We start from the raw sequence: 24,038 nt of genomic DNA on the forward strand, positions 1-24,038 counted from the left end.
CAACTCACGCCCTGACCAACCTAAAATAGAGACATAAAAAAAGGATCTAAGGTCAGGTCGTGACAGTATGTGGATGTCCGCCTTATTGTAGATTTTAAACTGTTTTTAGTAGCTGATAAAGGAGGTGGGTATGGGAAAAATACTAAATCTGAAATGATATACACTGAGTGTACAAAACATTATGAACACCTGTCTTTCCATGACATAGGCTGACCAGGTGAACGCTATGATGCCTTATTGATGTCACTTGTTAAATCCACTTCAATCAGTGTAGATGGAGGGGAGGAGAGAAGTTAAAGAAGGATTTTTAAGCCTTTAGACAAATGAGACATGGATTATGTATGTGTGCCATTCAGAGAGCGGATGTTTTGCACACCCAGTGTATATCACATAACAATATTTGGAGACGTATGTTCATAGTGTCATTGGTTCTGTTAATGTGACAGGAGCAATCTTGTTAGTATAATGGGAATCATAATCATACCGGGCAATAAGTAAAACTTCAGTCTAATATCACTAATGGACAATATGGTAATTGTAGACCATTAAATGTCTTAAGCTTCACATGATGTCTCTTAGTGAATTTATGGCCAGATTTTGTTTTATGGCTTTTCACACATTCTGCTTCAACTTTTGATCATTTCCATAATTGCATTTGACATAGCCTGACTTTATTTGGTGCATTAGTGAACGGACCAAACATTCCCGAACCTGTTCAAAGGAATAACATTATGTATTTATTTTATGTGCAGATAAGTGCTGTGTGGTTAGTCAAAGTTGAAACGGCTAAATAATTGATGGTTCTTCTCTGCAATGAAAACATAACACATTCTGCTCTCCAAAACAATTAACGTAGCTGAGCTAACAAACTCTTGAGCAGCGGCACCCGCATAAGCTTTATTAGTCAAACTTGGATCTGCAAAAAAGTTGTTACCAACTCTCTTGTACATATCCCATGTTTCCCCAGCAGCACAGTAAGAAACCAGCCATGTCGTCTTACGCTTGACAGATTCAATCTGCTCTGGGATGACTGAATAATTGAATGTTCTAATGCAGGACCAGCTGGCAGCTGTGAGTGCCACAGAAACATCCAGACTATACATTCAAATAGCCTTTGTGACCAAACTTGGCTAACTGAGGAGCCTGGCTATCAATATAATCCTGAGTTATGAGGTTGATCTTGCACTAATAAATGAATTGATGTTTGTGGCACTGTGCTGGTGTCAAAGTTACGCTGCCAATTTACACAACCCTGTCTTGTCATTTGAGCCCAAGTATTATTGACATGCCCCCCCCCCATCTTTCAATTAATCTTTATCGAATCTTGACTCCAGTGACAAATTAGTTAGGGCATTCTCAGCCTCTTATATGGGCTGTCAGCTAATTGCCCTATTATATAATGTCATTATAGTGGCAAGCATAAAGCCCCTGGATAGTATTTAAAATATCAAGTGGTACAATTGGTTTTATGGAGGTTCAATGACCTCTCCTTGTCAACACACACACACACACACACACACACACACACACACACACACACACACACACACACACACACACACACACACACACACACACACACACACACACACACACACACACACACACACACACACACACATGCTGTCCCAGTTATCAATTATGGGTAGTTGAAATGATTCCAAATAGTTAAAACCGAAATTTTACAAAGCTGGTGATTTTTATTTGAAAGGACCAAATCCTTTTATTGTTATGGTGGGCTAACGTGATTGACATCTGGACACAGAGGCTACAGTAACCTACTTCACAAGAAACGTACGGCACGAGCTCCGACCATTACCTCTCTTGTCTGAGTTGAGCTGCATATCTTTTGCGCATCCACCTCTCTCCTCCAAGAAACGCCCAAACTCTCAAAATCAGTCGTCAGTCACAAGTCTGCTGCTACTGGTGGACGGCTGTGGTGGGCACTCCTACTGTATTTTGGAACTCAAAAGCTTGAACGCGCATATTCCAACTGCACAGTGCTTTGTCAAGGTGCCCTGAAAGCAGTGGGTACGCACTTACCGATCTACAGTTTCCGCGGGCCAGCGCTGAGATTCACCATTCCCCACAGAGGTCCACGAGATGTCACAACCTACTTCATTACATTAGTAGCAGATTACCTACTGCTGACTTCTTGGCGCCGACATTTGTGTGCACATGTGTTCCGTATGGAACCATCAGGATGACTGTTTAGAATAGTTTGATCGCATATAGAAACGTAGGTTACCAGAACATCTTCTCGACGAGTCGGTCCGGGACATCTCTTGCGGCAGTGCGTGTAGGTGCTTGAGACCGAGAAGCACCCGCTCTAGCCCGCAGGAGATTATGTGGGGGCGCTTTCTGACCTCTACTGCATCTTGTCGGTTCTTCTTGTGCATTTCGCCGCTGAGAGGATAGCCGTGTCCCGTTGAGGATGCCTAACAGGTAGGTTTACAGTAACCTTTTGTTGGTTAAATTTTTTAAAAATGTACGTGTCATTCATTCCACCAACTAGGCACAGCGTTGTGTTCTGACGAGGCTGTGTTCTGCGGGCAGGTAGCCTAACTACGGAAGCAACGGCTGAATGGATATATTTTACGTTTTCATCCCAAAGTTTGAACAAGTCTCTATAACTTAGTTAACATAATGTATGATTACAATTTTTTTTTCATGGGTAAACAATAAGCCTTTGCATTTCCCTCCATATTTTCACCTGTCAGGACAGAGCTAAAACTGACCAGCTAGGCGTCTTTTTTTTTTTGCCCGTTTTTTTTGTTGACAAGTTTTACATGCCAATCTTCCCCTCATGTCAGTCTTTAATTTCACAGTTATGTTCTGTATTGCAGTGTTTCCCAACTCCGGTACTGGAGTACCCCCAACAGTACACATTTCTTTGCTGTAACCCGTTCAAGCACACCTGATTCAACTTGTCGACTGATCATGATGAGCTGAATGAGGTGTGTTTATCCAGGGCTACACCAAATAGAGAGGAACCGGGCTATGTGGGGTGGCCAGTCCTCTTCTGGCTGTGCCGGGTAGAGTGTGTACAGGTGGACTGGGGACAGCAAGGAGCCATCATGTCAGGTAGTCCTGGATACTCTAGGAATGGAGAAAAACTCCCTAGAAAGGCCAAAACCTAGGAAGGGAAACCGGGCACTGTGCGGGTAGAGATTATAACAGAAAATGACCAAGATGTTCAAATGTTCATAAATGACCAGCATGGAATGGAACAGTTGAAACTGGGGAACAGTCAGGTGGACTGGGGACAGCAAGGAGCCATCATGTTTTGGATAAATAGTATACTCTATTTACATCTTATGTAATAACCTACAGAATTTCAAGGATGTTTCCACAAAGTTCAATTGTAACTTTGTCACCTGTTTATAGGACATTGTGTATTCTGAACCTGTGTTTATGCTTGTTATTTGCTGCAAATTGCTTTATGAATGCCGATAGCAGGTTGTACAGTATATTGTACTATGTAATATAGATGGAGGGTACTCAATGCATTACACAGGCAGCTCATAGAAAATGTTGATGGTACACAAATTGATAAAGAGAGATTTTGAGATACATTAGTTTTGACATGCATCTTTGTTATAGCAAATCCAAATAGAATCTGATTTCTATGATGTGCAAATAGAGCTCTTAATGTCAGACATTTTCAGATCTTAAAATACATTTTTAATCTGGGCTCCTAGTGATTGGGTAGATGTTGCTCTAAGAGGGTCTTTGCTTTATACACACAAGCGTTAGTGTCCTATAATTTATCCCTCACAGATTTAGGTGGTTGTGGCGCGCCCGAGTTCCTTATCATATACTTCCTATGCCAATGGAATCCATGAGTTTAAAGTGATACCAAAATGCAATCTCTCTCTCTGTCTCTGTCTCTGTAAGCTCTTCTTTGTTCTGTGTGTTCGTCTCTGTGTCTTCTCGTCTCTGTGGTGATTTACTTTCATTACTGTCTACAGATGCTTTTTGCTGTGTAGATCAGCCTGTCACCATTACTCTGCATTTACTTTCTAATAGGGCTTTTGCAATTAGTTAAGTCTCCAACCTCATCTGTAAAAGTCAGTGGAAACAGACATAAACCACACGGAACAATACCACGTTAGAATCTACACATTGCAGCGCCATGTTGTTGAATGCGCAACACGGGTAAAAAGACAACTGCATAACTTCCCTAAGCCATCTGCCTCTGTGTGTTTTCCAGCTCAGTCTTGCACGTACAATGTGGGCACCACTAGTCTTCACTAGAGAGCTCGATATCCCACTCCTCTGGCACTTCTTCAGAAAAACTGCAGAAACTTTAAATCAAGGACGGAGCTCATAAAACGAGTGTCTCTCTCCACTCTGCACCCCCAACCCCCCCCCCCCCCCCCTCCGGCATAGGCAACAGTGCACCACAGGGATGAGTTAGGGGCTGCTGTGTTGTCAAAAGCCTAATTTGGGATAATAAACGCCATGATGGCCGACAGCAAGAGACAGCCAGGGCACTATATTGTTGCATTCATCTTAATGACTCCACTGGGTAGGGCTGCAGCAGGACTCCCAGGCAGGAGCTGAAAGCAGGCCAGTCTCCGTTGACCTTCTGGAAGAAAAAAAAATGGAGCATCCTGCTACTGGCTGATGAAACAACGTGGCTGGCTGGAGAGCTTGCCAAGCACTGTAAAAATCTCAAGAAAGAAAGAGAGTGAGAAATGGAGAATAGCCTTTCACTCAGAGTTTACAGTGTCCTTTACAGTGATTCTCTCAAAACCTCAAGCCAAAGTTAGCTATATTACATTTTATTTTGGCAACAAAAGGAGTACTTGAATGTACACTAGTGCTGAGCAATTATAGTGCTTTTTGAGGAAGTTTCGGTTAGGTTATAAAAAATAATCATGGTTTGCGATTTCAGCTTTTGAGTGTTTTTTTTAGGAATTAAATGCAATATGTATTATGTGGGTTGAATGCTGCAACAGCACAGAATAAATATCTGAATAAAAGTCCCATGATGGTAGTGACTGTCCATTACGGCTCATCACTTAACCATCATTTATTCACATTATTTGACTTTAATAAAATATTTCAGTTGTTGTGTATATTACATGTGTTTTACTTGATGACTTTATTATTTCATTCCAAGTATCTCATCTCTGTAGAACTGCTGCCTGTGCTCTCTGACAATATCAGTATTAGTAGTTCTTAAAAGTAAATAAGGCATACTTTTAGGACTGCTGAATACTGACTATCAGTCAGTTAGATCATGTATTTTCAGGTAGAGCTCCCTCACTAAGCAACAGCTGCTCTCTATATAACCTCACAATTGAGCATTCTTTTGTAGCAGGTATAAAATAAACACAGACTGGACAAGTAGATGCGCAATGGATTATGGTCATTGTCGTTAATTACCACATTTTATGCACTAAACTATGGATAATTTTGGCCTGTTGGAAACTACAACTCCTTGCTACGTCACACAGTTCAGGCTGGATCTCAATTATGTAGAGAAACTGCAATATGCGCATTGAGCTCACAGAAAAACAAAAAAAACAAAGTGGAATTCAAATAATTGAACCGCAGTGGTCAATTAGTTGTTTTAAACTGAAAAATAACTGACATTTCTGTGAATTGATCAGCACTAATGTACACTGAGTGTACAAAACATTAGGAACACCTTGAGTTGCACCCCCCCCCGCTGCTGCGTATGACATGGGAATTTGTCACTCCTCTGTCCTGACACCCCTATCTAAGTGGTCTTCCTGTGGCTGGTGAGTTATAGCGAAGGTGAGCCTTAATTCGTCGGGGCATGGCCCCTACAAGGTGTCGAAAGCATTCCAAAGGGATGCTGGCCCATGTTGACTCCACTGCCCACAGTTGTGTCAAGTTGGCCGGATGTCCTTTGGTTGGTGGACCATTCTTGATATACACAGGAAACTGTTGAGCGTGAAAAACCCAGCAGTGTTGCAGTTCTTGACACACTCAAACTGGTGCGTCTGGCACCTACCATACCCTGATATCTTTTGTCTTGCCCATTCAGCCTAATGAATGGCACATATACACAATCCATGTCTCAATTGTCTCTAGGTTTAAAAATCCTTCTTTTAACCTGTTTAACCCCCCCCCCCCTTCATCTACACGGATTTGAAGTCGATTTAACAGGGGACATCAGTAAGGGTTCATAGCTTTCACCTGGATTCACCTGGTCAGTCTGTCATGGAAAGAGTTCCTGATGTTTTGTACACTCAGTGTATATAGTTTCCAAGCAATATCTAACTTGACCTTGACTACTGAGTCTCATTAAGTAAACAAATATAACACACATACAGTAGTGGATATCTACCCCTGTAAAGCACCATGTCATTAATCCTGATCCTTAATAATGGTCAAATACCAACTAGCAGCGATGCCAATTTGAACAGACGTGTTTGCTGAACAACAATCGAGATTAATTGCTTGCGTGCAATGCAATTAGGGAGAGCGAGAGAGGGAGGAAGGGGTGCTTTTTTTATTGTATGCGATGGAAAGCTGCTGCGTATGACGCGGGAATTTGTCACTCCTCTGTCCTGACACCCCTATCTAAGTCGTCTTCCTGTGGCTGGTGAGTTATAGCGAAGGTGACCGTGATCATTATTCACAGACCGATCTGCTCTTCCCTTGCACTCGGTTCCTCTTGGGTCTGATCAAGTGTGCTCGGTTACACCTCCCTGTAATGATTTGCCGAGGTCTGGCTGTGTAACATCTGAAGGACGGCGGCGCGTTTTAGCGCCTTTGAAAACAATATCGTAATCCACATCCATTAGCCATATGGGTTTGATTCTCAGGGTGCGTCTGATGCCGTATAGACGCCCTTCCCGACGGTGTACCACTGGAAAAATTATGTTTGATAACATTAGATTTTGTACTTTGCTTTTTTTCCCCCTTTTTTCCTCCTTTGCTTTTTTTATTTTTATAGCTGAGCTTCCCTTTTAAATGTTCATTTCACATTTTGAAATAAACATGATTTAATTACAAACACAAAATGCACACCATAGTATTGGTCATATGTTGTCGGGTAGCTTTTGCTTCAGGTTTTATAAACAATTGCACGGTATCAGATATGGTATCTATTTTCCTTTGTGTTCGGATGAAAAACAATGGAAGTTACACCTCTCCCTCTGCGGTACTTGTGGTTTTCAAGCCGTTGAATGAAAATACAGTATATTACCCCTAGCATGGATCCATATTTACTACCAGTGCTCTGTGTAATTGACTTTGGAATGCATAAATAATTACGCCGACTCGTCTCTGAGTGATGCCTACTCGCTTCTTCGCCATGTTCCTCCTCCCTGTTGCAAGCTCTCACTGCTCATTTGTTTTTCCCTGCCTTAAGCCTTATCGTTCCACTAGTCTCTGTTGTAGGCTAAGTCATGATACTGCACCTCTAGCAGTGTTTCTGTAAAGAACAACAGATTTTCTGAGCTGAGGCATACAGTACAGTGAGTGACGTTGAATAATGTGTGTACTGTACGCTCAGTGTAATGGAAGGTCCAATGCAGGTCAGTGTTTCCCCTAGGATTTTTTCCAGCAGTGGTTGCAAAGTTAGTGTAGGGAGAGCTTTGGCTTGGAAGTGGGCGTGGCCGACCATTTTAGAGGGCCTTCTACTGGCCACACAATAGCTAAATTCCTACAATTATACGTATTTTGCCATGCAGCGGAGACAACATTTGACAGTTTTAAAGCATGCTTTAAAATTGAAAGGGCTCAAGACCAACTTTTTCCACTTGTGGCACTGGTGCAACCAACTTCTTCAGTTGATTGCACCAGCACACGATTAGGTCGCTCCATTTCTTCCCTGCAGCGCGAAGTTAATAACCTGGCCTGTGTTCTATAATGTAGCTGCATTTCATACAGAGCCAGGATGATAATGACTAGCAATCTTATAAATCAGAATGACCTTGCAGGGCTTGACATTCAGGTAATTTGGGCCCACAAATGCTGATGCTCCAGATACTCAACTAGTCCAAAGTAGGCCAGTTTTATTGCTTCTTTAATCAGAACAACAGTTTTCAGCTGTGCTAACATAATTGCAAAAGGTTTTCTAATGATCAATTTGCCTTTTAAAATGATAAAATTTGATTATTTTACACAACGTGCCATTGGAACACAGGAGTGATGGTTGCTGATAATGGGCCTCTGTATTCCTATGTAGATATTCCATTTTTAAAAATCAGCCATGTCCAGCTACACTAGTCATTTACAACATTAACAACGTCTACACTGTATTCCTGATCAATTTGATCTTATTTCAAGGGACAAAAAAGGTATAGCTAGTGTATCCCTCTTTCGACTCTTATTGGATGTACATACCGTAGATAATGTATTGTCACTTACTGCATCTGCATGCTTGTTGCCTTCTCGCTGTTGCACAATTTCGTTTGTGTGCTGGTTGCTCGTTCTAAATAGTATAATCTAATCTGCGGTTTTGTAGTACTCAAGACTGGTCTCGAGTCCACATATTGAGTGTCTCGGTCTTGTGTCGGACACATTTGTACTCGGTCTTGACTCGGTCTCGAACAGTGAGGACTTCTCATTTCTTCCCTAGAGCAGCAGAGTAAAAAAACTCATAACTATCAGCTTCCATTTAGTCAGCGCATAAATCGGCTTCGCCAGGCCAAATTATATACACTAATTTCTTGAAACATTAATATGTCTATAACTGATAAGGCTATTAAGACCTTAACAGTTATAGACATGTTTGCGTAGTGGCGAACCTATAGGACTTCAGTGTGTGGCAGGTTGGTGATTCTGAAAGGACTGCAACCATAATACCAGCGCACCCATGTAGGAGAATGCACTTTTTTTTTGTAAAACACAAAGAGCCAGTGGTGTAGTGGAGGGTATACGCAGGTATAAACTGTATGCCCACTTTCTTTTCAGTGGATATTGCGTATATTCACTTCTTAATCAGTACTAATGCATATCAAAGTAATGTAGTGGAGGTATACGACATCAATTATGTAGTACAATAGAGAAATTATGCACAAAGTAGGCTACACAATCGCAAAGCATGTGAAATATACATGCCTAGTTTCAGCGGAATATCATCTACAGGCAGCAAGTGTTCAGCTCTCAACTGGTTTTGGCATGGAGCATGTAGCCGGTAGGGTAGGAAAGACCTTTCAATTTATTCTATCTACCAGTAAATGCTAACTAAGGAAACATTGAGTATTTAAACCAGGTATTGAAAAAGTCTAGTCCGAACTGTTGGTGAGTAGACGATTTGTGATGTGAAATTGTCATCATGTGCTGTTTGCATCAGGGGCGTAGACATGGATGGGCCTGGATGGGCACCGGCCCACCTAGTGGAGAGCCACTATTACTTCGCCATTGCAAAAAGCATTTCACGTTTAGCACACAAAGTAAACGGTGACCTAAAGTTTAAACTGGAACTGATAGCATTTTAACTACTTTGTCTGTTTCATATCTACAATCATAATATCACTCAAAAATATCATTTCCAGTTTCCAGTCCTGGACAAGACATATGTTTAAATTCAGTTTTATTTGCTGCAGTGTCTATTAACGATGTGGGGCCAAATGTGCACCGCCCTATGGGACTCTCAATCACGGCCAGCTGAAATACAGCCTGGAATCAAACCAGGGTCTGTAGTGACAACTCTAGCACTGAGATGCAGTGCCTTAGACCACTGTACCACTCGGGAGCATAAAGTGTCTATTTTCAGCATTAGTTTTAAGTAAAAGTTTAGATCTAGCAAAAAACTGTTGTGCATTGAAAATATATTTAAATCCCTCCTTCCCCCTTCCAAGACTCATGCTGTCTCATGCTTGTGAATTAACTGATAAACATCAAGTTCTATCTTCCTCTGCGGCTGAGTCCAGGGTATCAAGTCTCCAGCCTGACCTCTCTGTTGACAAAAATGATGAGAGCAGCGTCTGTTTGTTGTCTGTCAGAGCAGACATTCATTACTGCAGGCAGGCAGGCAGGCAGGCAGGCAGGCAGGCAGGCAGGCAGGCAGGCAGGCAGGCAGGCAGGCAGGCAGGCAGGCAGGCAGGCAGGCAGGCAGGCAGGCAGGCAGGCAGGCAGGCAGGCAGGCAGGCAGGCAGGCAGGCAGGCAGGCAGGCAGGCAGGCAGGCAGGCAGGCAGGCAGGCAGGCAGGCAGGCAGGCAGGCAGGCAGGCAGGCAGGCAGGCAGGCAGGCAGGCAGGCAGGCAGGCAGGCAGGCAGGCAGGCAGGCAGGCAGGCAGGCAGGCAGGCAGGCAGGCAGGCAGGCAGGCAGAGGTTCAGCAGTTTATATATATTTTTCGTTTTACTGCGTCTCTGCCGAAGCTTGACCATAAAAAAAGATAAAGGTTTATTGATGTGCTTGGAAATGATGCCATAGCGTAAAAGTTGATTTACTTAAGTCATTCTGACCAGAATTAGGGTAGACTAATGGCAGGCATAACTAAATGACAGTCAGGTTCATCAATTTCACAGAAAGCACTTTCCCCACCATGGCCACCGGGAATGAGGGCCGGGGAAAGGGACCACATTTCTCTTCTTCAACTCTGCTGTTTCATGCTTGTCAAATAATGCTGGCGAAGGAAAACCTAATGGAATACTGAAGGATTTCACCATCAACATATAAGAACTAACGTTACCTTACAAATGGCATCAAAAACAATACCAGCAAGTCATATGTCTGGTTTAGTGTTTATTATATGGACTTGAGAGGATTTGTCTTGATTCATGCTACTGAAACAACATCCTATTCTTGGCAAAGATGACAGTTTTAAGGATGTCTGTCAGTTTCTTTTTTTTATGAAGTGACAGAGTACACAGTCTGACAGCGGAATGCAAAACAAAGTGATAGAAAAGCGTGACTAATTTTGAGCTGCTATCCACCGCTATCATTTAGTGGTTGCATCTCCCTATAACATTTCTGTCTCTGGCAGGGCCTTGGCAACCACTGTCTCTGGTAGGGCCTTGGCAACCACTGGCAACCACTGGCAACCACTGTCTCTGGCAGGGCCTTGGCAACCACTGTCTCTGGCGGGGCTTATGCATCCCCTGCAGGGCTGTGGATGGTGTGCTGCAAGATTTACTGCACTGTACCATTTTAAAGATTCAAAATCTTTAGCACCCAGGGACGGAAACAATAAGCATGAAATACTTAGCAGTGTTGGCAGAGCGTAGTGTGTACCGTGGACCTTGTTTCTTTATCACTGGTTCCTCTCGGGTTAACCAGGATTGCTGAAGCTATTTCTTGTGAAAAGATCAGCGTTGACAATTTTCCGTTGAGTGTTTTCGGAGGCAGTCATACAGCGGAATTGGCTTCAAGCTCAAGTATGTTGAGTTTAATATTGCTATTCTGCAGCAGGAAATGACCTGCGATGGCATAGATGGATCCAGGCAAATGAAAATGGAGGAGTTGACAACTTTATTAAAATCAAAAAGTATTGAGATACACAGCCAGTGAGATTCAAGTTTCTTGGGGGAGCAGTGTTACTGCAAATCTGCTCCGATTCAACCCTGAGTTTGCATCCACAGCCTAAGTCATCAAGGAATCTGCCTAGCTTATCGATCCATCTGGGAGACACTACTAGTGGCGGCCAGGAGAGGTCAACCTCAAACACGGAGAGACAGGGAGAGGGGCTTTGAGTGCTGGGTGTCAGTCAGTCTAGTGTGGCCTGGCTGAGCCACGGCGAGTGACAGTGGTGAGGAGTAATCTGAATCGGTCCCCTGACAGAGAGAACCACAGCAGCAGGACCTTCTCTTTCTCCAGTCTCTCTCCAGTCTCTCCCCACTGAGTTATAGGCGGCAGTTATCTGATGGAGCACTTAGTTGCTGGTGGAGCCTTGTTTTCAAGTATTCTTTTCACTCACGTTGTATCGATCCCTGTTGCCAAAGTGTTAATGATGAGTCATACTATTAAATGTTATGACTCACACCGTATTCAATTACCCCCCTTTCTTATAGAGATGGGCCCTTGTAATTAAGGTCTAAAACAGCAGCATTTAGAAAGGAAGAACAGCAGGCAACACAAAATTAACCAGATAGCCTTCACACTGATACCAGAAGAGAATAAATTAGGCAGCAGAGCAGATCTAAGGCGGTGTAAGTTTATAGTTCTATTTTTCTTATAATCGGTTTCTCTCACTAAAAGAGACTAATGCTTTGGTGAAACTAGTGAAATAAAGTACTGGTGTGAAACCGACAGGATAATCATTTACAGGATTTAATGAGAGGAGAAGATACTTAAAAAATGTATACAGTGTGGCATTTGACTTTAGGTCGACTTTAGGTTGTGTAGGGAATGTGCAGTCACAGGGGTATATGAAATGCCCAGGGCCTCCGGTCAGACGAAAGATTTTATTTACATGAATAATTGAATGTAACAAGGCGGTGTGGGACACAGTTGTGTAAAGGCAAAGTGCTGCTGTTATGAGCTTATCATCACTAGAGACAGTGAAAAGATTGCAAAGGAGTTAGTTAGCGTCTTTTGGCTATAAGTTTTTTATGTAAATGTAAAGAGTGTTAAAGTTCTATGTTGAATTATAATGACTTGCTGTATGGAGGAATAAGACTATAAAGGCGATGGGATATTCTGTTCGGTGGGCTGGCCACTACGTCTAGATGTGTTGTGTCAAGCTGGAGGCTGGGTTACTTTCATCTAATAATTCACAGGACCAGAGTCAACCAAGGGTGATTTTAGATCGAAATTGGCACGTTTGGATGTCTCTAGGGTAGTCTAACTTCTCACAGGAATAGAGTTGGAACGCCCTGCTACCCACTTAAATGATGTTTTCTGAGAAATGTATTATCTGTTGACCCAGGGTTGCTTCATCTAAACATGTTTTTCTAATTGCATAGGAACAGCCATCCTTTCAACCATGGCAACATCTTCATGTTTGATCTGCGGTGTTTAAGTGGATCAACGATCGTAAGTGGGATTGATTTTGTTTGCAGGCAGCATCACGAACACAAGGACCTGGTCCACATGATTTGGGAATATTCTTCTGCTAGCGCCTCTGAAATTGATTCATTTGATAGCCAGTTTCCTCTCTGACTCTCTGAGTGAGGGCAGGCTTCTCTCCTCATAAGTGTATTAGATTCTCAGGACAGTCTTGTCTGATCGAGCATTCAGTTCACCCTGGAGCAGCCCGAGGGGCATTAATAGGACTTGTATCGGATGCCATGAAGGCTGTGAAACTGGAAAGTTTCTGCTGTCAAAAGAGCAAAATCCCATGAATATTCTATTGGTCTCATGTAGCAGAGCGAGGGTGCTACAGCATTCCTTTAGTCATAAATTACCCCACTGGGCATGGGCACATAGAGTGACAGTCAGAGCTAGCATCCACGTCACAGCCCTAAAACACTCAGTCAGAACATCGGCATTGGCTTTGGTTTGACGGACCTGACTCCAGTGCTACCGTGTCACCAGTATAAGAGAATTATGCTGTTGAGGAAGCTGTTTTTGAATATACTATTGAAACTATTGCATGTATTTGAATAAGATATTCAACATTAGACTAATGCAATAGACTGCGGGCCTGTCTGAAGCCCGACAGGGGAATGAGGTGCTCTTAGATCAAATATGTTAGAACAATGCATTTGGGAGAGCCAAATTAATTAGGGCCGATTTCAAGTTTTCAGAACAATCGGGAATTGGTATTTATGGACACCGATTTGGCCGATTTTTTTTTTTTAAATATTTTTTTAATTTTTTATTTAAAAACAAAAAACATTTATTTTTACACCTTTTATTTAATCTTTATTTAACTAGGCAAGTCAGTTAAAAACACATTCTTATTTTCAATGACGGCCTAGGAACGGTGGATTAACTGCCTTGTTCAGGGGCAGAATGACAGATTTTTACCTTGTCAGCTCGGGGATTCAATCTTGCAACCTTACAGTTAACTAGTCCAACTCTCTAACCACCTGCCTCTCATTGCACTCCACGAGGAGCCTGCCTGTTTCGCGAATGCAGTAAGCCAAGGTAAGTTGCTAACTAGCATTAAACTTATCTTATAAAAAACAATCAATCATAATCACTAGTTAACTACACATGGTTGATGATATTACTAGTTTATCTAGCGTATCCTGCGTTGCATATAATCGATGCGGTGCGTATTCGCGAAAAAGGACTGTCCTTGCTCCAATGTGTACCTAACCATAAACCTCAATGCCTTTCTTAAAATCAATATACAGAAGTATATATTTTTAAACCTGCATATTTAGCTAAAAGAAATCCAGGTTAGCAGGCAATATTAACCAGGTGAAATTGTGTCACTTCTCTTGCGTTCATTGCATGCAGAGTCAGGGTATAAGCAACAGTTTGGGCTGTCTAATTAGCCAGAATTTTACGTAATTATGACATAACATTGAAGGTTGTGCAATGTAACAGGAATATTTAGACTTATGGATGCCACCCATTAGATAAAATACAGAACGGTTCTGTATTTCACTGAAAGAATAAACGTCTTGTTTTCGAGATGATCGTTTCCCGATTCGACCATATTAATGGCCTAAGGCTCGTATTTCTGTGTGTTATTATGTTATAACTAAGATTATGATTTGATAGAGCAGTCTGACTGAGCGATGGTAGGCAGCAGCAGGCTCGTAAGCATTCATTCAAACAGCACTTTTGTGCGTTTGCCAGCAGCTGTTTATGACTTCAAACCTATCAACTCCCAAGATTAGGCTGGTGTAACCGATGTGAAATGGCTAGCTAGTTAGCGGGGTGTGCACTAATAGCGTTTCCAACGTCACTCGCTCTAAGACTTGGAGGAGTTGTTCCCCTTGCTCTGCATGGGTATCGCTGCTTCGAGGGTAGCTGTTGTCAATCTGTTCCTGGTTCGAGCCCAGGTAGGAGCGGGGAGAGGGACGGAAGCTATACTGTTACACTGGCAATACTAAAGTGCCTATGAGAACATCTAATAGTCAAAGGTATATGATATACAAATTGTATAGAGAGGAATAGTCCTATAATTCCTATAATAACTACATCTTCTTACCTGGGAATATTGAAGACTCATGTTAAAAGGAACAACCAGCTTTCATATATTCTCATGCTCTGAGCAAGGAACTTAAACGTTACCTTTCTTAAATGGCACATATTGCACTTTTACTTTCTTCTCCAACACTTTGTTTTTGCATTATTTAAACCGAATTGAACATGTTTCATTATTTTTTGAGGCTAAATTGATTTTGGCCCTCCAATAATCGGTATCGGTATTGGTATCGGCGTTGAAAAATCATAATCGGTCGACCTCTAATGTCTAGTGTCTCAGGCATAATCTCTTCAAAGCCAGAAAAATAAACGCTGCAGCAAACACTATTACTAGCAAAAGATCATAACCCTTGAGCAGAACTTTCAGGGACCTTGACTTAATGTACTCTGAGGCAAAAACTCTTGTTACTTTTGCTCAAACTCATGTTTGTCACTCGGCCAATTTGTGTCTGAACCCTCTCCAGGCCTGGATCTGACTGATGTCAGAAGGTGCAGTGCCCTCGCTAGACAAGAACACACTCACTTAATGTCTTTCACTGTCAGATCGCACAATTACAAATGCTCCCCTTTTCTCTCCGTTTTGGAGCACCTGCTCAAGTATTAATGTGCAAGGTCGTTTCGAGGTTATTCTCTTAATCGAATAAAGTGGAAACAAGCACTCTCAATGGCAGTGTTCAATTCCGGAATATTTCAGTGTAAAAAACAGCTGAAACTGTTTCAGTGCACCTCTTGTACACCTCTGCTCTCTCAGATGCACACACAATGCATCATGACTTTTTTTTAAGGATAGAATGAGGTGGGAGTTGGTCCTGGTACAAGCCACGCACGGTACAGTACATCCTCAGGGATGTAACCTACATCTTTTTTTATCCTCCCGGAGCTGCATAGAACAGCTTCTTCTTACCGTTGCCTCCGGTGTTACGGAAACATCTCAGTCTCCCCGTCATTGTTGTTTTGACATTTATACGTTTGCACATTGTAAGCACGTTTCCGTGAGGATTTCAGAGGAACTCAAAATGGATATATAGTCCTTTCCTGGGTGCCACTGAATGGTTGTACCGGGTCTCTCTCTCTCAAATAGCGTTTTCCTGAAATGTGTCAAATCTCACAGGGCTCAATTATAAGTGTTGAAGGAAACAGAGGGACTGGTGTTTTCAGTCTTCAAAGCTGTTCTGCTGAGTTCCTGCTTTCTCTGTTTACTTCACTGCATGAGCCAACCCGTTTGCCCTTTCAGCAGCATACTATTGTGTTTTTATTCCCAAAAATGATATATCATCACATTTGCTGGGTTTTCTTTCAAAGCTACAATGCTAATTATTATTTCCCATCATAAGCAGAAATCTGACCGAATGCTAATGCGCCAAAACACGTGAATGCAACAACGAGCGCAGCGCTGTAACTATATAGTACAGAAAAGTCCACATTCAAGCACAACACTGTTTTTAATTGCTCCACAACTTACCCGTATTCTCCACAACTTACACATATTGTTTGTCTTAACACAATGCATGCACATAGATGTATATTATACATTCTGTCATGTTTCTCGCTGTGTTTTGGGGTTGGGGGAGCAGAAAGAAAGAAAGAAAGGCCTGTAGAATAACAGTTTGCGTTGAGCACCGGAGCTGATGACCTCAGGGTCAACAAATGCATTGACAGATTATAGGTGCTCTCCGTCTCCGACACCCACTCCCGTTGAGCAGCGGACAGCCGAGCATCTCCCATGATTAGGTGCAGCCTCAGCGTCGCGAGCACATTGGAGGTGGAGGGGAGGTAGGGAGACGGACGAGGGTGGGGGGTGGGGGTTTGGGGGTCGTTGCAGCGAGCGAGGCCATCCATTCTGGAGCTCCAGCTATCGCCTGGATCAGTAGATCTAGTAAATAGATGAGTGTCCTGACCTACAGCAATGTCCTGCATACACCACTGACCTGGCACATCGGTCTCTGGAGTAACGCTATACTTTTACATTGATATTAATGAGGTCCCACTGTATGCATGCATATATATGCAGCAGGACATGTAGATATAGTAGTTCCCCTGTAAGCAGTCTCAATCCCCTTACTCAGCTGTCGTATGACTGTACTGATAGGAAAGCTAATCCACTGGTAACTCTGGGGATTGAATTTCTGGGACCTACACCCTCTCAGTTACCGTGTAATTCCAGTTGTAGTGGGAGGGAGTATAATCTGTCACTACACAGCATAACGTCTGGGTTTCCGATTACCTTGTTGCCTCTTACTGGGTTGGACAGAGAATTATCTGTCCCTTTCCAATGGAGAGATCAGAGACTTTTGAATGATTTTAAAATGCAAATCTGAACTGTTGAGTAATATCGGGAACAGCGAGTAGACATATTGATATATCCTCTGGCTATTTGTCCAGAGGCAGGTAAAGCTCTTCTCTAAAGAGTTAGAGACATATATTTAGCTTGTGATCCATGATGGTGAATATGTGGCCCGTGCAAACACACAGTCCCAGAGGTATGATCATTTCCCACTCGACTGATCCTGCCTTACGGGGCTCACACCTTCACGCTCCACATAATGAGCCCACCTGTGACATCATTAACTCGTGCAGCTCACCCTTTAGGCTACCTATCAGGGGTTTTCAACTTTTCTGCATCGTCTACATACATTCATTACATCCTCTTCAATCAATATGTACCGGTTTCATCAGCAGTCATATAATCATTATTAAAAGGGCATAGCCTTAAATACTATTGAATACATGTATTTACATTACAGTATTAGACCATTGCCAGTTCAGTCAGTGGCGTGGATGGAGGAATGGATGAACAGACCTCCCTCCTGGACTGTGTAGGACAGGCTGCAGTATCTTCCGGGATCTATGGCTGAGTGAAGAAGTCTTTAGGGCTGCTGTCCCTGGTGCTGATTCACCCCAAGGAGAGGAGCAGGGAAAGCAATCACTCCAGAACTCAGACTCAACTATAAACATTTCTACTAGTGGAGATGCTTATTTGCTTTTTGTCCATATAAGTCAGTTTATGTATGAGGGGAACAGAGCTATGAGTTACTCAATTATGTCCTGTATTGATATTGAGATCTATGCCCTTCTTGTATTTCGGATATCAGGTGTTCTTTTACGCCAAATATTTCCCAGCTCCCAAGTTGTTCATTCGTAGTGCTACTCATCTGCGCAAATAGATTGAGTTAGTTTTCGAAGGTCTGCCGTTTGTATCAGAAAAACGCTGCATCACACTATTTGTTCAGCGGAATTAAATCCACCAGAGACGTGCCTCCGTGTCAAAATGGATTTGCTGCTCCGTGATTTGTGGGATCGGTAGCAGCCTCTTAACACAATTTCACGGAACAGGAGATTATTGATAACAAGCCATGAATATAATGGCCGGCTGCTGCGAGCGTGGTCAGTGAGGAGGGAAGTGTCATGCATTGGGAAGATTGATGCAGGCCACGCTGTGGGAGGTCAAACGCATTTCCAGAGCCGTGGCCAGGAAGCCATGGCCAAGGTAAAACTCTACATGTACGTATTGTATTTATAATATATCCTGTCAGGCAGTTCTGCACTGTGCGCCCAATGCAAGGAGAGAAAGTTGTAAATAAACACATTGATATGAGATATGCGTTATACAGCTCTGTCTAGACACGATAAAGCCATGAAATGTATACGCGATATTGTTGTACAGTATCTGCAACTCAAAGCAAATGGATGACTATCAACAGTCGGGTTATGAGGCAAAGTTTATATGAGCTCTGTTATCATTGGAATGCATGTTTATACCTCGCTGTAAATAAACCAATGGCAACAGTGGCCATGGTTAGATGAGCCGCCGTAAAAACCTGCAGAATCCTATTAAATTTTTTATAAAAGCAGCCATGTTTTATGAAGCCAACTCCATTCAATATTCAAGGTTCATAGCTTGGCATTGGGACTTGGGAGGGAGAAGCAGCTGTCAGGCTCTTATTACGAAGGCTGTTGCACTGTACAATAACAATCCATATATCTCAGAGACCTCCACATTGAAGTCGACGTCTCGTGTATCCCATCTCACCGAAAACAGGTTTTCCTTTTGATGTCACTTGTTCCCATCAACAACCTCTCCTGTGATACCTGAAGAGCTAGGTCCTTCTGTTGAGCTTTGATTGGATACTGTGTGGTGCCCTGCCTCAGAGACGACGTTCACCTTCCAGACAACACAATAACAACTGAAACAGAGCTGTCCACACTTCTAGCACTTCTAACCCACCTGAGCTTTCATTTTCTGCTGTGCTGGGTTCCTTAGCTAGGGATGCATCAGAGCACACAGCATGCACAAAAAGGCCTAGCTACTTCATGGGAATAGCTGTTGCCTTGGCTCTGGCGTTACGTTTGGCTGCGTGTGTGATTTGATGTACTCCGTGGCCCCAGCTGATGCACTCTTCATTATTTGTCAACACAGCAGAGCATGACTTATTAATGACTTCTTCACGGTTTATTAAGCTCACTGTCAAAACACTTCATTGGACTTTTTGGGTGAAAAGTTCCACTCTTCTCATCCCACTGATTGACAAAACTCTTTCCAGCTGAAGGATCTAGAAACAAACTCTCGACGGGGTCCCTCCTTGAAAACAGTCGTGTTTGCTTTACTCGCAACACCTGAGTCACTGACTCAACCCTGTGTAATTGTAAACGATAATTTGGTGAGCTTGATCATCACATAAGAGGAAATTACTTCTTATGTGCAGTTTGCTTGCTGCATCTTGAGGCAGATTGTGTATGATATTGCAGTGCTGTGTTTGCTGTATCAATCAGGCTTGGTCACCCATTATGGTCACCCATCGCCATTCATCCTTTGGCCTGTAGATGTCCATTTGCAGGGCCTCCCAGTTAATGATTTAAACAACCTACACTTATCACCGCCTCAACAGTGAGTGGCGGCCATGCCAAATGGGCCCACAGCCTGCCAGAAGAAGAAGTGCAATGTGGCTCCGCTTCCCTGCCACCTCATAACAGGAGGCTTCCATTAAGAGGGCCTTCATATTTTAGGCATGGCTCCCCTCCTCTTCCCCTTCTATCCCCTCCAGTCTATCCTGTAGGGTGGTTGTCAGCTTTATGGATGTCACTTGCTCTTGGAGCAGATTGCAACCAAAGCTGGCCCCGGGATGTCATCTGGAGGCGTGAGACTGTAGCTTTACTTAAGAGGAGTCTCTCTCGCTGCCCTCTCTCTGCCATCTCTCTCTGCCCTCTCTCTCTCTCTGCCCTGAGGTCTGACGGACAGATGTTCTTTTCTTGAACCTGTTTACTTGTTGGGTTCAGAGCCATTGAAGCCAAGTTTAGCACTTGCTTGTTATTTTGCCTGTGGCAATGTCTAGACCAGCTCCCTCCTCCTCCTCCAACACATTCACCAGTCTGCTTCCTCTGCTCATTAAGCTTGTCTGGTGTTCATAAAAATAAAAGAATATGTTTAAATAGAGATGGCAGGCATAGATCTCCCGTTCAGAGTGACTCACGGTAAAACAGTTAGATGTCAAATCTGTGATCAGATGGATATGTGGAATTATCATGGGCCTAGTTATACAATGACAACCCAGAAGCTTTTCTGACGTTTTTTTCTTTTTGCGCTCAGAGACAAACAAGATCATCAATTGAGAATGACATCATGTTGCTACATCTCAGCTCAAGTGATCAAAGAGGAGAGAAAACAAGCTAATTGGATCTCGTCAGGGAAATCAGGTAGGATGACAGATACGGTGTGGAATGCAGTTCAAAACATGGAAAATACTGTCTGGGTGTATAGAGCTGGGTTTGTATCACTCAAACAGGCAAAAGAACGTGGGGGAGATGCAGACAGTGCTTCATATCAAAGGCTTTGTGTCTGGGAAATAAATATGCAAAATGCTGATGTTTAGGGTGCTTCATGAAGTGTTTTAGAAAAGTGATGTTACTTACAGGGAAATGAATGTGGGCTTGTGACATGCCAGTGACTCTGGTGCACTCGATCTGGAATGGGAAACTTTGTCGGGGGTGGGGGCCACAAAAACCTTAACTCATCATGAGGGGCAGGAGTGGTTCCCAGGTCTGCGTACCCACATCTATACCTACACATGCAGTCAGTGCCCTAGCCTTTTTGGCGGGCCCTAACCTCTCCCTCAACCAACCGCCTTTAGAGTTCTGCCACTGGTCTCTCGCTGAACTGCAGGGAACAGAAGCTGTGGAAGAGAACATCTGACAGACTGTCACTTCAACTGGGAGGTGAGGCGCTATGAGTAAACCCCAGCAGCAGTTTTAGAGTTTATTTCCTGCTATTCTACACATTTTGTCACGGGACGGAGAGAAGATTTAGCAATTTGATGCACGTGATGATCAGTGGTTAGGCTAGCTTTAACTTCATTAAAGAGCACTTTATGTTGCCACTTTCTATAGGCTGGAAGAGCAAACCAAAAAGGAGCCTATCGTTAGGCCGGCTTACTGCTGAGTCTTACGGAGTCTAAAATGTATGAGAAACGGAACATCCAGTGGCGGTGGACGATGCGTCCCAAATGGCCAAAAAGCTCTCACAGTCTCACTGCGGAATTAGACGCTCATCCACGTTCTCCAAACACCAAATTGGAAGTTGCTCTAAACATTTTTGTTACTACTGCTGCTCTGTATTGTTCCATTTCTCCAAACATCACATTTCAAAGTTATGGATTATGTTTAGCCAGTCATTCCTGAATGGTTAAGAATTTGTTCTTAACTGACTTGCCTAGTTAAATAAAGGTTAAATAAAAACAAATAAAAGGGTTAAGTTTAGCCAGTCATTTCGAATGGTTAAGGGTTAAGTTTAGCCAGTCATTACAAATGGTTAAGGGTTAAGTTTAGCCAGTCATTACAAATGGTTAAGGGTTAAGTTTAGCCAGTCATTACAAATGGTTAAGGGTTAAGTTTAGCCAGTCATTACAAATGGTTAAGGGTTAAGTTTAGCCAGTCATTACAAATGGCCAGTCATTACAAATGGTTAGGGTTAAGTTTAGCCAGTCATTACAAATGGTTAAGGGTTAAGTTTAGCCAGTCATTACAAATGGTTAAGGGTTAAGTTTAGCCAGTCATTACAAATGGTTAAGGGTTAAGTTTAGCCAGTCATTACAAATGGTTAAGGGTTAAGTTTAGCCAGTCATTACAAATGGTTAAGGGTTAAGTTTAGCCAGTCATTTCGAATGGTTAAGTTTAGCCAGTCATTTTGAATGGTTAAGGGTTAAGTTTAGCCAGTCATTACGAATGACTGGCTAATCTAAAGGGTTAAGCTTTGGGATAGGGTAAAAAAAAAAAACAGGGTTCACAACTGGGATCGAACACACAACCTTCTGATCCGGAGTCATGGGGTTACATCCATCCATCACCCCTGTCCACAGCACCTAGCCTACTTGATTGTAATTTCGCTCACTCTTGCCCCTAGTGGCCTGTTTTGAAGGCATTTCCCGACGTCGTCAGGACATCAATCTTCAACGGCCTGGTGGAAATGGCACACTACTCCTTATATAGTCCTCTACTTTTGACCAGAGCCGCATGGATCCCGGTGGAAAGTAGTGCACTATTCAGGGAATAGGGCGCCAATTGGGACACCCACGGAGTCTCCCTCCCAGCCTCCTTTCCTCTACTGTCAGTCTGCCTGTCAGTGAAAACTCCCTTATCTCTAATGAACACTTGCAGCTAGCGTTTTAAAAGCTTTCTCATCTGCCGTGGGAAAGAAGAAGAAGAAGAAGAAGAAAAAGATGCTGCTACTCACTTACCGTCAAGCTTCCTGTGTGCCATCATTCTTGTATCTTCTCTGAGCCTGCCCCATCCCCATTGTGGGTAAACATCTGATTCTATGCCGTTGGGTTGTGACTTCAAGTGGTGCATAACAGTTGGATGATATGGGAGCCACGGTGCTGCTGACTACTGATGGCTTTGCTCTTCGCTGTAAACAGGGAGTCATATTTACCAATAGCCCAAAATGTCTACACAAGACATATGCCGCAATATAGGAGCAGCTAATGCAGTGAGATGCACAGTGCTGGTTGATCCATAGCAGTTGCCCCAATGAATGTATTTTGTACACTGACACAGATCACTGACTGAATCACACAATGAGTGGGAGATCTGCAAGATCAGCTCTATCTAGGAGTAATTAACACGTAGACACCGAGAACTTGGCCTGACAATTTTATCAGCCATATCTCACACATCTATTGATTCATACTCTCCGGTGTTTGCCATTTCAACTGCATAAGCTCTGCCTTGAATGCTGACATTTAGATGTTAAAAAAATAAATAATAATAATCTTAAAACACATACCTGATTTTAGTTTTTACCAGAAAACCGAATACTATAACATAATCGACAAACAAACACGGGAGGCAGAATAGCATTTGCATAATTTGACTTTGATTGGCCTCCTCTATGTCAGAGAAAATTCCTTGAGCTCAGATCATTAGCATAAATCACTGACAAAGCCTGATGCAGCACAAATAAACGGGAGAATGAAGGATGAAAATGGAATGATTATGGGTTTCTCAGAGTGAGGCTATCTCTGCTAGACAGACTGCCGGGTGTGAGTGCTGCTATCACAGATGTGTTGCTGCCAGCCAACTGAAGAACGAGTGGAGAATGGTAGAGGAAAGAGAGAGAGTCAGTCAGTCCGGGGTTGACACGGTGAACATGGTAGTCGGACGTTCAAAGCGGGGCATGGCAGATCTCACGGCCCTGCCTCTGTCGTTGTGACAGTACCAGTGACAAGGCTGCAGCTGTAGTGTGGTTTCATTGACTCTACGCCATGTGGAAATGATCAATGCTATCGCATGTCACCGGTCCTGCTCGGAGAACACATCACCCACATCAGATGGACTGCCCACGTGCTATACAACAGTCCCCTCGGAGACAGGACCCCCGGTTGTACCGGCTTTGGTTTCCGCTGTCCTAGCTATGGTATCTATCACAATGGATTTAAGGTATGTCAGTGGATTTAATCCCATTGACTAGTGCTGTGATGCCATTGAAGATACAGCCCCGATTGGGGTTTACTACTACCAAGTTTATAGTTTATTATATACCCAGTAAAATAAAACTGGTGAAGTATTTCCTG

At 43.0% G+C, this 24,038-nt stretch overlaps 1 protein-coding gene across 2 annotated transcripts in view; it reads left to right on the forward strand.

Annotated features, from left to right (window-relative positions):
* Positions 1-1,853: 1,853 nt before the first annotated feature.
* Positions 1,854-24,038, forward strand: part of LOC123995004 (heparan sulfate glucosamine 3-O-sulfotransferase 5) — a 70,014-nt gene continuing 47,829 nt past the window's right edge. For both annotated transcript variants that reach the window (XM_046298200.1, XM_046298199.1), the window contains exon 1: positions 1,854-2,445. The gene's annotated coding sequence lies outside the window, so the exon portion shown is untranslated. The remainder of the gene's footprint in view (positions 2,446-24,038) is intronic.

This window comes from Oncorhynchus gorbuscha, linkage group LG14 (assembly GCF_021184085.1).
Source record: "Oncorhynchus gorbuscha isolate QuinsamMale2020 ecotype Even-year linkage group LG14, OgorEven_v1.0, whole genome shotgun sequence".
Lineage (NCBI taxonomy): Eukaryota > Metazoa > Chordata > Actinopteri > Salmoniformes > Salmonidae > Oncorhynchus > Oncorhynchus gorbuscha.